Source organism: Sinocyclocheilus grahami, unplaced genomic scaffold (genome assembly GCF_001515645.1).
Source record: "Sinocyclocheilus grahami isolate Dianchi unplaced genomic scaffold, SAMN03320097.WGS_v1.1 scaffold217.1, whole genome shotgun sequence".
Classification (NCBI taxonomy): Eukaryota; Metazoa; Chordata; class Actinopteri; order Cypriniformes; family Cyprinidae; genus Sinocyclocheilus; species Sinocyclocheilus grahami.
The window spans coordinates 639,985-652,801 of NW_015505396.1; the positions used below are offsets into that span (position 1 = coordinate 639,985).

The window sequence follows — 12,817 nt, forward strand, 5'->3', positions numbered from 1 at the left end:
TGCCAGAAGTGCTTTGTAATTAGGCTGATATTGATGAGGCCTGATTCCAGCAGGTAATCACTGGCAGTTCAGCTTCTCTCCGCTCCTCAGCAAAATGTCTCTATTTATTATAGAGCTTTTGCTATCAATTAAAGGCCACTGCACGGCTCTTTGATAATCAGCCGGATGATTTCCATGGCTGTCGGAGGGCAGATATGAAATCTGGATAAGCATTCTCCACCGATGCCTCGGGAGCATTTCATTATAACAATACTGGAGGATTCGGCATTAGAATGGCTTCGCTTGAAGGACTGTTTCATTAAAAGTCCATTTCCTAAATAAGCCCGTTCTGGAAAAACAATGTAAATAAAACAGTGATTTCCTAAGAGCAGGCTCTGCCAGAGTTACACTTTTGTGTCTTGATTTCGCTCCTGCATACTTATTATTTAGGCTTAGTTGATTGTGTGTGCATTACATATGTGTGCATCGTACTGCTCCGTCTGCGTCCCTGGGCCGAGCGTGTTCTGTGGATTACGTCTCTCCTGGATTCTGTCTGTGTCTCTGAGGAGAGGACACCATTTGGGCCCCACTCGTATCCTCCGGCTGCCTTTTCCAATCACTGCCTCTCTACCTCTTCTTTCTCCCTACAGATAAGCAGCCAATCAGTGCAGGTGCTAGTTCATGCAGGGTAGGGGCATGGGGCGGTTTCCATGGCCCCGGGGCATGAAAGAAGCACTGGCACCCACGACAAAGACTCTCTCTCACACACACACACACACACACACACACACACACAGATACTCACACATTTGCACCCGAATGCAAGTGTGTGTTAAAGGGGGAACAGAGAAATCTGTTGTTTTTCTTTCACTCTTTTACCACACTCACTCCTCTCCAGCTGTTATGTCTTCGTATCGATCAATGGTGCTCCCTGCATCGGCGAACTATTCATATTTGATTCATTATTGTAATATCGGCCTGTGTTGCGCCTTCCTAAATTGTGGCTTACGCTTATATGCGAATGAGTTATGGGTATGAGTGAACTTGTATGCTAGACGGTTAAATAATAGCCTTGCTATATTCATTGCTATTGAAATAGCCACTTTGCATCACATTATGCAAACTTATAAGAACACATTTGTAGTGTTTGTCGCAATATTTCCTTTTTTCTTTTTTTTTTAAATAAAGCCTATTTCAAAAATCTCTGGACAGTTGCCATTTACTTTGGCACTGGCCCCAAATAAACAAAATCATTAGACCAAGTCTTAACAGAAAGCATGTGCTGTTTGTAACCACTAAGATGTTTTCTCATAAATCCCTCATGAATGGAATGAGAGATATAGCGTGCAAAATACCAGAGGAAAAGCAGTTTTAAGCAGACTGCCCCTATGGCTGATTGTGTCAGCCACAATGGACGCTGTAAGCAGTGTGAAAGCTTTAAGGTGAAAATGACACACGCTGTGAGATGTGCTTATCCCATCACGAGCCAGTAAGGATATTAGGAAAAGCATGATGGAAATTATGACTGGAATAAGCCTGCATCTTACCACTAAAGCTTAAAGAATCCAGGCCCATCTCGCTCTTTTTCTCTCCTTTTTCTTGCCCTCTCATGTCATGCCACTTCTAGCCCATTTTTTTTTTCTCAAAAGACACAATTTCCACATTTCAGCCTGTGGAATTTGCTATTCCTTTCTCGATCTCTAAAACCACACAGCTCTTTGTCTAAGTGCGAGTAGTCGTGCAAACATGGCTGCCTCCGGTTGCAGAGGCGTGAGGTCGATTTTATGGAAGAATAGGAGCTGCGGTAAGAATGTGTGTGTGCCCCGATCAAAGATGGTCACGCAGGTGAAATGCCTTCTTATTTTTGCTCCGGTACAGTGCTGTTTTTGCGACAAGTCAGTCATGTTCGGTAGTGATGCTGCTGAGAGTATCATATCCTTGTAACTGTACAGTGCTTTTGGAGTCTGTATAAAACATGTCGATTGACAGGACGGAGTGCTATCCTCCCGTTTCATTGCATTCATGTTGCGTTAATAACCTGCACTATTTGAACGGTTTATATTGTGTATTTTATGCAATACGGTATGGCTTGATGTCCTCTGCCCCAGCCAGCTAGTAGATAATACAGATGCAGTTTTAATTCAGAATTGAAAACAAGAGAATCATCATTACTTTTATTTTGAATATTATTTATAATAAAATAAAACCTTTACTGTTTAGATTATTTCTTCTGTACTTATTATTGATATTTCATTATTTTATGAGCTTGATCACCAAGGTTGCTTGTAGCCTTGTTCTTTGTAGCAATTGACAGAAATTGGTTCTTATTTGTTGTTATGTTTTTTCATAATTCCAGCTGCCAGTTTTACGTGTCATCCTCTTTATGGAAGAAGAACCTGGCAGCAGCAGGGCCTCAGAAATTCACACAGGAGTTCATCGACAAACAGGTGGAGGAGTTTGAAGTTGGCAAACGACACTTGGCCAACATGATGGAGGAAGACCCAGAGGATATTGATGTGAGTTACATTTTTATTCTATTCTCTTCTATTCTATGTTCAGTCTTCTTTTTTTGTACATATGTAAGTGTGTGTGTATGTGTGTATATATGTATACATATATATATATATGAAGTATTGTTGATTATTTCACCAATTAATCAGTAGGCTTTATTCTATTATTCTGCTTTTACAATTAGTTAAAATACAGAGTAACACATTCTAACTAATAAACAAAACAAGGTAATCAATTCAGCTTTCAATAAATATCAAATATCAAACAATTATATTACTATTTCAATTTCAATAATTTTTTCCATACAAATAAATATATTTGGCACACAAAATGAGATGTCTCACTTTCTCATTCACCATTTAGTTAACTGTATGAAGAAGTAATTGACTGAATGATGCTTCATTCTGCTTAACATCTCCTTTTGTAAGTTATAAATGGAACAAAAATAAAGTGCCAAGACCTTTATTTTCGATTAAATTATTTGATTCACAACATTAGCTCTCTTAAACACCTTATAGTGTTATAGTTATCAAAACAGTCCTGAGCTACATCAAGCTTTAATCTATGCAAACCAAACTATCTTTTTAGTGTAATGATTTTTTTATTTTTATTTGTATTTATTTATTTTTGCATTCACTGTTAAAAAGATTAGCTAGGTCCACACTGGACAGCTGCTTTATGGCAGAAAATCAAGTTGTAATTTTAACTGAAAACTTTTTTTTTACTTTTTTTTTCTTACTGTAAAGCTGTGTGCTTTAAATCAATCTATTGTATAAAGTGCTATATAAATAAATGTGACGTGACTGGAGTGCCATTTGCAGAGCTGGTGCAAACTAGGGCTGGGCAAAAAAATTTAAAATCTGACAAGCTACACAAAATCGGCAATGAATCGCCTGCGATTTTGAACGCGATTTTGTGTAGCTTGTCAGTACACATAAACTCTGTGTAGTAAATGCCGCTCCATCTGAAAGCACGTGCTGGAGATTTATTACTAATCACTAGAAGCGGCTTTACTCGTTTTAGCTTTACTTAAAAAGTAGTGAAATTAAAAAGTGATGAAAATGTAATTTAACATCAATGTGAACATACAAACAAAAAAATTAATGACACTACTTCAATATCATTGTAACTTTGCTTTCCACACACTTTAAACTTCTTCATATACCACAGCAAAAACTATAGTCTGAGAAAGTTCAAACATGATTAAAGGCAAATGAACAGTCAGTAAAAGAAAAAAGAAATGCATAGATAAAATAAACAGTCGTATTCAGGTACAGAAATGTAATAATTAAGTGTAAAATAACACTGCATAGTGTTTACTGTATGAATTAAATTTAGATTAATCTTTGTTATAGCTGTTTTGTTGTTTGATTAACATTAGTGTCATATTCAGCAGCACGTATTTATAGGCTGCTGTCCCTTTAAATCCGACTGCACAGATCCAGTATAATGATACTGAAACGCGTCTTTCTGTGTGTGCGCGCGCATTTTGCACTTGTGCGGCAGAACGGAAGATACTCTGTGCGAGATGCGGCTTGTGCGCGCGCTTCAGGTGTGAGTCAGACAGCAAGACAAGACGGCAAAGAGTTGTTTTCTTCAACTTATTGCACTTAATAACTCTTTTTAACCAAGCAATTCTCTGCTATATGCGTCAAACTAAAACTTTGACCTTTTGCAACATTTTGATTTAAGTAGCCTATTATTAAAATGATAATATCGCACGCCATTGCGATATGCATATTGCGATATTTACATTTGCGATATTTCGATATATCGTGCAGCCCTAGCGCTCATACTCACTGATCTATATATAAGTGAACCGCGCTCTGACCCACCTCTTCCAACCAAGCCAGGGACGGCTAAACTATATATATATATATACACATACACTTTTGTTTATATATGAGAATGGACAAAGTATACCTTCTCCTGCTTCAGCTGTTAAACTGACTTGTCATTTGTTCATAGTCAAAAAGATATTTTGCGAGTTATAGGTAAGTTATTATTTGTAAGCATGGTCTATTTTATTTATTTATGACAGGTGTTAGTAGGGGTACTCCGATCAGGATTTTTGAGGCCGATCACAGAAAGCAGTATCTGCCGATACCGATCACCAATACCGATCTCTTTAAAGCCTTCTTTTTATCATTTATAACTATTTATAGTGATACTCCAATCAGGATTTTTAGACATTTATTCACAGGAGTCCGCTACTGATCCGTGGCTGTTTACCACAAACTTTTTATTTTTATTTTAGAAAATGTATCCTGTCTTTTGGCCATTTTTGAGACTTGAATCAGGCATGTATTTTTTTACTGTACAAATAAAGGCCGCCTTGCTGAGCAGAAGGGACTTCTTTTAAAACATTAGAATATATTACAGATCCCAATTTGAATACTATGTGTTAATGTTATAATAAATGTTTTAATAGAGCTGTTGTAGGGTAATTATTATTGTCTTTATTTTATTTTACAGAACGACAGTAAAGTTACAATACTGTCATTTATGAATGTCGATGGAGTTGTTGCTTTTTCTCGGCTTTTATTTTGGCAGAAAACCGCAGGAAGATCTCAGTGCTTCTTTTTGTTGACAACAGCATGCAGATTTATAAATGATTCTCATTACGAATTTGGGAAGATGTTTGTCGCACGTATCGCATTGTCACATGCCTTTAAAAAAATTCACAAAAATGTTACTGAGCAACTGACGAGGAACAAGTTGCTGCATTAATGCATGCCTCTATTTGATCGCGTTAATCATTGTTCGGGTACATATTATTCGGCCTTTTCGCTTATTCGGCCGAACACCAAAAGAGATTTTTTTTTGCTATTTTCAGCCGAATTATTTCGGTTGCCGAATATTCGGTGCATCCCTATTTCTCAACCTTTTCGACTCCAAGCCATCCCACTGTCCACAACAATATTCAAAGGCCTACTAGTCCTAGTTTTGTTTTTCGAAACAACTTATAATCTACAGGAACTCATAGTTTCTGTAAATTAAAAAAGTAACTTTTCAAGTTTTAAGAGCCAAATGTTATTAATTTTCCCACTGTTTTTACTCAATAAATTTACATGACTCTTAGTCATTTGTGGTTTATTGGATAAGAATTTCTATAGTGTTTGTTCCTTATAAAAAGCCCATGAAGTTTAAAAATTTTCCTAATTTACATGACCTTTCCAGGTATAGAAATCACCCGCATATATTCTGTTTTTCTTTGACCGTGAGAATTTGGTTTCCTTACATGCCTCAAAAGAAGGAAGGAAGAAAACTAGAAACACAAAGACTGGTACCATCAATATCATTGTGATTCCTCTGAGCTAAAAGCAACGTCATCAGCTGGTGTCACAGCGAAGCATCTTGGACCTGCTTAAAAATTGGCATATATTTACAAACATGTCCAATGTTTTATTCTGTGCCAGACAGAAATGGCCGTAATTGATTGATCCAACTAATTTGGTCCAATTTCTCGATTCTTAGCATTATTCCCCAATCTCTGTCACCATTAATGAATTGAGTCCTCAGATTAAGTGTGGCTAAAAGAAGCTGACACGTACCGTCCCTCTGCCAGCTGATCTTTGGGTAAGGGGTGGAAAATGGCTGCGACTGCAGGGCACAGAGCAAGTACAGGATGGGGCGTCTGTGCCTGAGCTGGCACCGGCGTGTCTGCCAAGCGCTTCAGCCGACATGACGTTCCCGTGAATGCACTGAAGGTGTGAAACAGCTGCACAGCAAGCGCTGCCAGGAGGAAGTAATTAATAAAGACTGCAAGCCTCACCTGCCTTCTCCCGCTGTCTTTCGTCTACTCGCACACACATTGCGTTTGCACCCGTCAGGTGGGCTCTGACGTTCACAGAGTCCATGCAACTGAAATTGGGAAGAAATTTTTGACAATTCCAACTTGAGCGAACTTTTAAAGGAGAGTGTCTTGAAGCACAGGTTTCAGATGTTTTGGAAAATAGTGCAAGTTATATGATTTGCGTTTATGTAGCGTATTATTGGAGCTTGGCAGTGTGACAATTTATTTATATTGATAGTATCAGCTTGGGGCTACTGCAAAATATCTAATTTTGTGTTCCACAAATGCAAAGAAAATATACTGATTACAAACAACAGCCAAGTAGATTATTTTTAGGTGAACTATTCCTTTATTTAGGTATGCATGTATGTATGTGTAAAGTCTCTAATGCTCACTAAGGCTGCATTTATTTTAGGGATGCTCCGATCCGCCTTTTTCGCCTCCGATACCTAGGGTTCGGTATTGGCCGATACAGATACCGATCCGATACCAGTGATGTTTTTTTAACCCATTTAAATAAATGTAGAATTTATATATCTCTGTGTGTGGAACTGATAATCATTCATTCACAATCTACTAGATACAGACTACTTCATTATAAAGAAAAATAAAATAAACAGTAAATATGAAAAAATATAGGCCTATGTATATTTATAATCTATGACAAAAATGTATCATAAACTAGGTTAGTGGATAATTCGGCAGCAAAAATTATTCTTGAAAAATCAGTGCACAATAATTTTAGAAATCCAAACATTTACTGATAAAACTATTTTGTGGGGAACAAATAAAAGTGTTGCACTAAATATGGTAAAATGTTACATATTGCTATTTGTATTATAAAATCCATTCATTTAAAACATTCATATATATGTTTAAGTTTATACTATAAAATTAAAATACATTTCTTTTGAATATATAGCATATTTTTTAATAAGGCAACAACATATGATAGATACAATAGGACAAAACAAATACAGCGCAGCACAAACTGTTTTTATACGGTCTATGAGCACGAAGCGCTTACACATTGTAAGCGCTTCGTGTTAAAAACTGCAAAGCACAAAGGGAAGAGAAATTGATGCGTAGTGTATTATATCTGTGCAACAGTTATTGAGCCTTTCTTTTAACAGTTTTAAATTTCAGTTACTGTGCACGTTAAAAACAATTTATAGTCTTTTTTTTAAAAAACGCCCGTATTTTGTTCTCACAGACACCAGGTTGCAAGTAACAAAACAACATTAAACTCCGGCAAGAAGATAAAGTCCTTTTTGCAAAATCATAGACATGTATTTACAAATCAAGTATAATGGGAACACAGAATGATCTTGGAGAGAGCTTTACCGAGCTGACTGCTGTAACCGAACGCTTTTAAAACGCCCGTATTTTGTTTTCACAGACACCAGGTTGCAAGTAACAAAAAAACATTAAACTCCGGCAAGAAGATAAAGTCCTTTTTGCAAAATCATAGACATGTATTTACAAATCAAGTATAATGGGAACACAGAATGATCTTGGAGAGAGCTTTACCGAGCTGACTGCTGTAACCGAATGCGACCAGGGTTTAAAGGCTTTTTAGCAAATACAGTAAAAAAACAGAAATATTGTGAACTTATCACAATTTAAACTAAGTGTTTTCTATTTTAATGTGTTTTAAAATGTACTTTTTCAGCAGCCATTACTCCAGTCATCCAGAAATCATTTTAATATGCTGATTTGGTGCCTAAGAAGCATTTTTTTATTATTATCAATGCTGAAAACAGTTGTGCTGCTTTTGTGGAAACTGATCTTTTTTTTTTTTCAGAATTTTTTGAAGAATATAAAGTTTAAAAGAGCAGAATTGACTTGAAATATAAATCTTTTATAGCATTATAAATGTCTGTAAAATTTGTCTTTGCATAATAAAAATTATAACAATATTAATAAAAAAATTCCAGTCTCCAAACTTTTAAAGGATAGAGAATTATTTAATACATTAGTAGATCAGGACAAAAATTGGGCATCATTTCACTTAGCCATATGGTCACTTAGATATCAACAACTATTCAGTATTTAGATTTTTTCACTATTTTTTGAATTTTTTTGTTTATTCAGAATTTTTTTGTGTGTGAACTTCCTTTAATTGTACAGTATTTAAGGGTCAGCGAGAGAGTTCAAATGGTCATGTAAAATTGGTTCAAGAAACCTTGACTGACTAAAAAAAAAAAAAAAGTGATACAAAAGCAATGGGATGGCAGGATCTGTATGGGTTAAAACATGTATGTCCTTATCACCTGAGAAGGTCAGACACTTTTAGATTTTCAGTGCTACATTTTTCATTGCACATGAAGCAAGTGGTCAGATGTCTCCAAAAAAAAAAATCTGTTTTGAGGGAGTGTTTGTTTTCCCAGATTGGCCTTGTGTGAAGTTTAGGCAGCAGAGGTTTCTAGAACACTTATGACGAGGCTAAACCTCCCTTAGGGAGTTGGGCCATATTGCTTTTCAAGGTATGAACAGGTGCTGCCTTCATCTGTCACTGCATCCTGCACCGTTCTGTCTGTTCTTCTCTTTGTGTTTCCCTCACTCTGGTTTTGATGGCCCAATACATGGATGTCTGTTCTCTTAGAGTGCATCTGCCATGACGAGGCTAAACCTCCCTTAGAGCTTTTCAAGGTATGAACAGGTGCTGCCTTCATCTGTCACTGCATCCTGCACCATTCTGTCTGTTCTTCTCTTTGTGTTTCCCTCACTCTGGTTTTGATGGCCCAATACATGGATGTCTGTTCTCTTAGAGTGCATCTGCCATCACCTCACTTTTTTCTTTTGTTTTTTTTTCTGTCTCTTTATCCTGAAAACAGGGTCAAAGACCCAAAGGTTGCCATTCTGAATGTCTCATATTATGCAAATTAAAGTTTAATGCCCTGCTGAATACTATCACTGGAATAATTTGGGTCTTTGTCAGAGTATTTGAAATAGAAGAGATCAGTGTTTCACACTGTAGTAAAAAAAAGTAGCATTGAGAGACCTCTGGGGTGCACAATAAATATAAAATATTTGATTGTCGGCCCAATACATGGATGTCTGTTCTCTTAGAGTGCATCTGCCATCACCTCACTTTTTTCTTTTGTTTTTTTTTCTGTCTCTTTATCCTGAAAACAGGGTCAAAGACCCAAAGGTTGCCATTCTGAATGTCTCATATTATGCAAATTAAAGTTTAATGCCCTGCTGAATACTATCACTGGAATAATTTGGGTCTTTGTCAGAGTATTTGAAATGGTAGAGATCAGTGTTTCACACTGTAGTAAAAAAAAGTAGCATTGAGAGACCTCTGGGGTGCACAATAAATATAAAATATTTGATTGTCATATACTGTTGCATGTAATTTAAGAATTGGAACAAGCTGACTTTTTATTTGCCTACCGCAGCTGACTAGAGTAGTGGGGTTGAGCCCTGACTTCATGAATGCTCATAAAAAAAAAGGTTCATAAACTAAAATTACCTTTAAAGAAGGTAATGTAATTCTTCAAGCCCATTGATCTCACTTAGATTATTTCATAATAAAACGTTAATAAAACGACACTTCATAATCATCATAAAAATGTATTCATAATTAAAGTGTAATTTTTGTGGCAAAATTATTTGCCATTAAATGGAGAAATAAAAAAAAGAGTATGCATTCTGATTCACTTTTTTGTTTGTTTGTTTGTTTAGAGGAGTATTGCATATCTTTTCCCCTCTGGACTCTTTGAGAAATTATTTTTTTGATAATTTATAACACAGTCAATATGTTCATTATGTTCCTTTCTTTTTGTTTTAGCACCCATAGGAAATATTCCCAAAACAGACAGGTATGTAAAAAGCTGCCTTTTAACTCTTTCTGTGCTCTTTGACACCAAATATAAGCATGCTGATATCTGGTAATGAACTACTTGTGCCTTGTTCTCTCTTTTAGCTATCCAGTGGGATGCAAAAGGATGCCCTTTTCACTTTCTGTTCTACACAGGGAAACAGTCCTACTATTCTCTCTTGCATGTAAGTTAATTCTCATGTTAAATGCTTACAACAGGCAAAACCAGAGTGTTCTAGATGATATTTGAATTATAGGTGTTTATATACAATAGGTACCATATACTGTAGATTGTGGGATAATTAATTTATTTGTTGGTATTGGTTGATATTTAATACTTGATTTAGATACACGCTAATTTCCTCTATTTTTACATTTAATTTCAAGATTTTAGTCTCCCTTTAAAAACACTAATAATTTAATTAATAACACTGTTAAACACTGTTAAAAGTAGACTAACAAATCTTAAAATTAAAATCCATTTTTCATCGTGTATAATAATCATAGCTTAATTTTCTTTAAGATGACTGATCTTAGTTTTAGTGGGGTTTTTTTCTAATTTATTTAGACAAAAATAGTGTATAATTTTAAAATCAATCATTTAGTGGCTGTTAATATATTTTTTTATAATAGTTTGTATATGATGTACCACAATTTTGGCGGCTGAAGATGAATTTTCAGTTTTTGGAAGGCCAAATTCATTGACCAAATGGTGAAATTTAATTAGCGATTCTCTGATGGCACGTTTAATTGTGTCTATTTCATGCACACAACTTAGAAAAGCTACAGCAGGAACTCATGCCATCTCTTTGTGGATGCTAGGGGATGAGTTGAAAATATTGATTTGGTTATTGAATATTGATTTGAACTTTTAGTCTATGCTGTTTTGAGCTGATGCCTGAACAAAACTTAATCAATCTTTATTTGCAGTGCGCCTATCATCCAATATTCACAATTTTGTGATTTGTTACTTTTGATATGAAACAAAGCCTGAGCTTTGTCAATTTTATACAAAATTCAAACAATAAATGTCATTTTGATACTTTTAAATATGGCGTGACAAATCACTGTAGCCACCTCAGTTTATGAATCAACTGATCATATCTTCCTCTTTACTACTAGTTATAGCACAAGATAAATATGAATAAACATCAGAAGGGATGTTGACAGAACCAGTACAGCTCACTAAATTGTATCATGTCTAATGTAATCGCTCAAACAGTGTTTCAGCCTTGCAAAGTTGTCAAAAAAATATCTAGAAAAAAAAACTCTAGAGAGGAGCATTTTGCTAAATATATGTACTATATTACATATTCATTACATTTTTATTTAGCCTCTTTCTTCATTATTTAATGAATGTGTTTTATTACTTCCACGGTTTAAATTAAATTGGAGTAGAAACAATTATACCATTAAAACATTTGTATAAAATCTGCTATATGTGCAATTTAATTGTTTATATACAGATATACAGAGTTGGAAATAACTACATGTTATTAATTGATTATTAAGCTTTAATTTTCAGTTTCAGTTTTCGGCTAAATCAGTAAAAAATAATTTTGGTGCATCACAAAATGTATCTGTATCGGCCATAATTTTAATTTTGTTGAACTGGTTTGGGGAGAAATCCTGCTTTGTCTGGTTTGTGATTGAAGGAAGCGAGTGGCACTGAGTGGGTGGGGGCGCATCACAGAGAGCTGGGCTAGAGGAGGGGTGCAGACCGAGAGAGCTGGGAAGGGAGGCTGCGACTCGAGTCTCAATCTGATCCCCTAAACAGGGCCTGGATGGGGTGATGGGGGAACAGCCCCTCTGCTCAGAGAAAGGCTTTGTTTGGCATTTGTGACCCTTTTTATTCTTTCAAACTAAAAATATATATAAACAAAGTTCTGTAACAACTATATATGCCAACATTTTTTGATGGATTTGGGTGGTTCCTTGCAGTCTAGTTAGAAGTGGGGTGGTGTTTGCGCAGTGCTATGTAACTGGAAAACAAATTATTGCAGTTGTTGGCTTTTATTTTAAAGAAATAATTTTATTCAGCAAGGATGCATTAAATTGATCAAAAGTGACAGTAAAGACTGTTCTTTAATGTTCTATTTATAAAAGAATCCTGAAAAATTCAGTTTCAACAAAATTAAGCAGCACAAGCGCTTTCAGCTGTGTAAAATGTTACTTTTAAATAATAAGAAATAATAAAAAAAAAAATTAAATAAGAAGAAATTATACTTTAGCAGCATATCTGCATATTAGAATGATTTCTGAAGGATAATGTGACACTGAAGGCTGGAATAATGGCTGCTGAAGATTATTATATTTTAAAACATTAATATAGAAAAATGAATCTAAATTGAGAAAACATTTATGTAAAATTTAATGGTATTTCTGTTTACTGAATACTTTTATTCAAAGAAATGCAATGAGCAAAAGAAAACATTAAAAACTTTTGAATGGTAGTGTACATTTATAAAATTATGGTGCAAAACATTACTGATTTTTTTTAGAATTTCAACCCGATCTCAAATTCGGATTGGTCATTCTCACAGTTCAAGAAAAATGTATGTTTGTCAGCTAGATAATGTTACCTTGGTGAGTTGGATTTGACAGAGTTCACAACAGCATTCAATACATCACAGAAAACTAAGAGTTTAAGTTTGCAAGGCAAAAAATGATCAGAAAAAGATGAACAGATTTATTATGTAGTGACG

At 35.3% G+C, this 12,817-nt stretch overlaps 1 pseudogene; it reads left to right on the plus strand.

Annotated features, from left to right (window-relative positions):
- The first annotated feature begins 1,704 nt into the window (after positions 1-1,704).
- The window catches only part of LOC107596309 (28S ribosomal protein S9, mitochondrial-like), a 30,617-nt pseudogene continuing 19,504 nt past the window's right edge, over positions 1,705-12,817 (plus strand).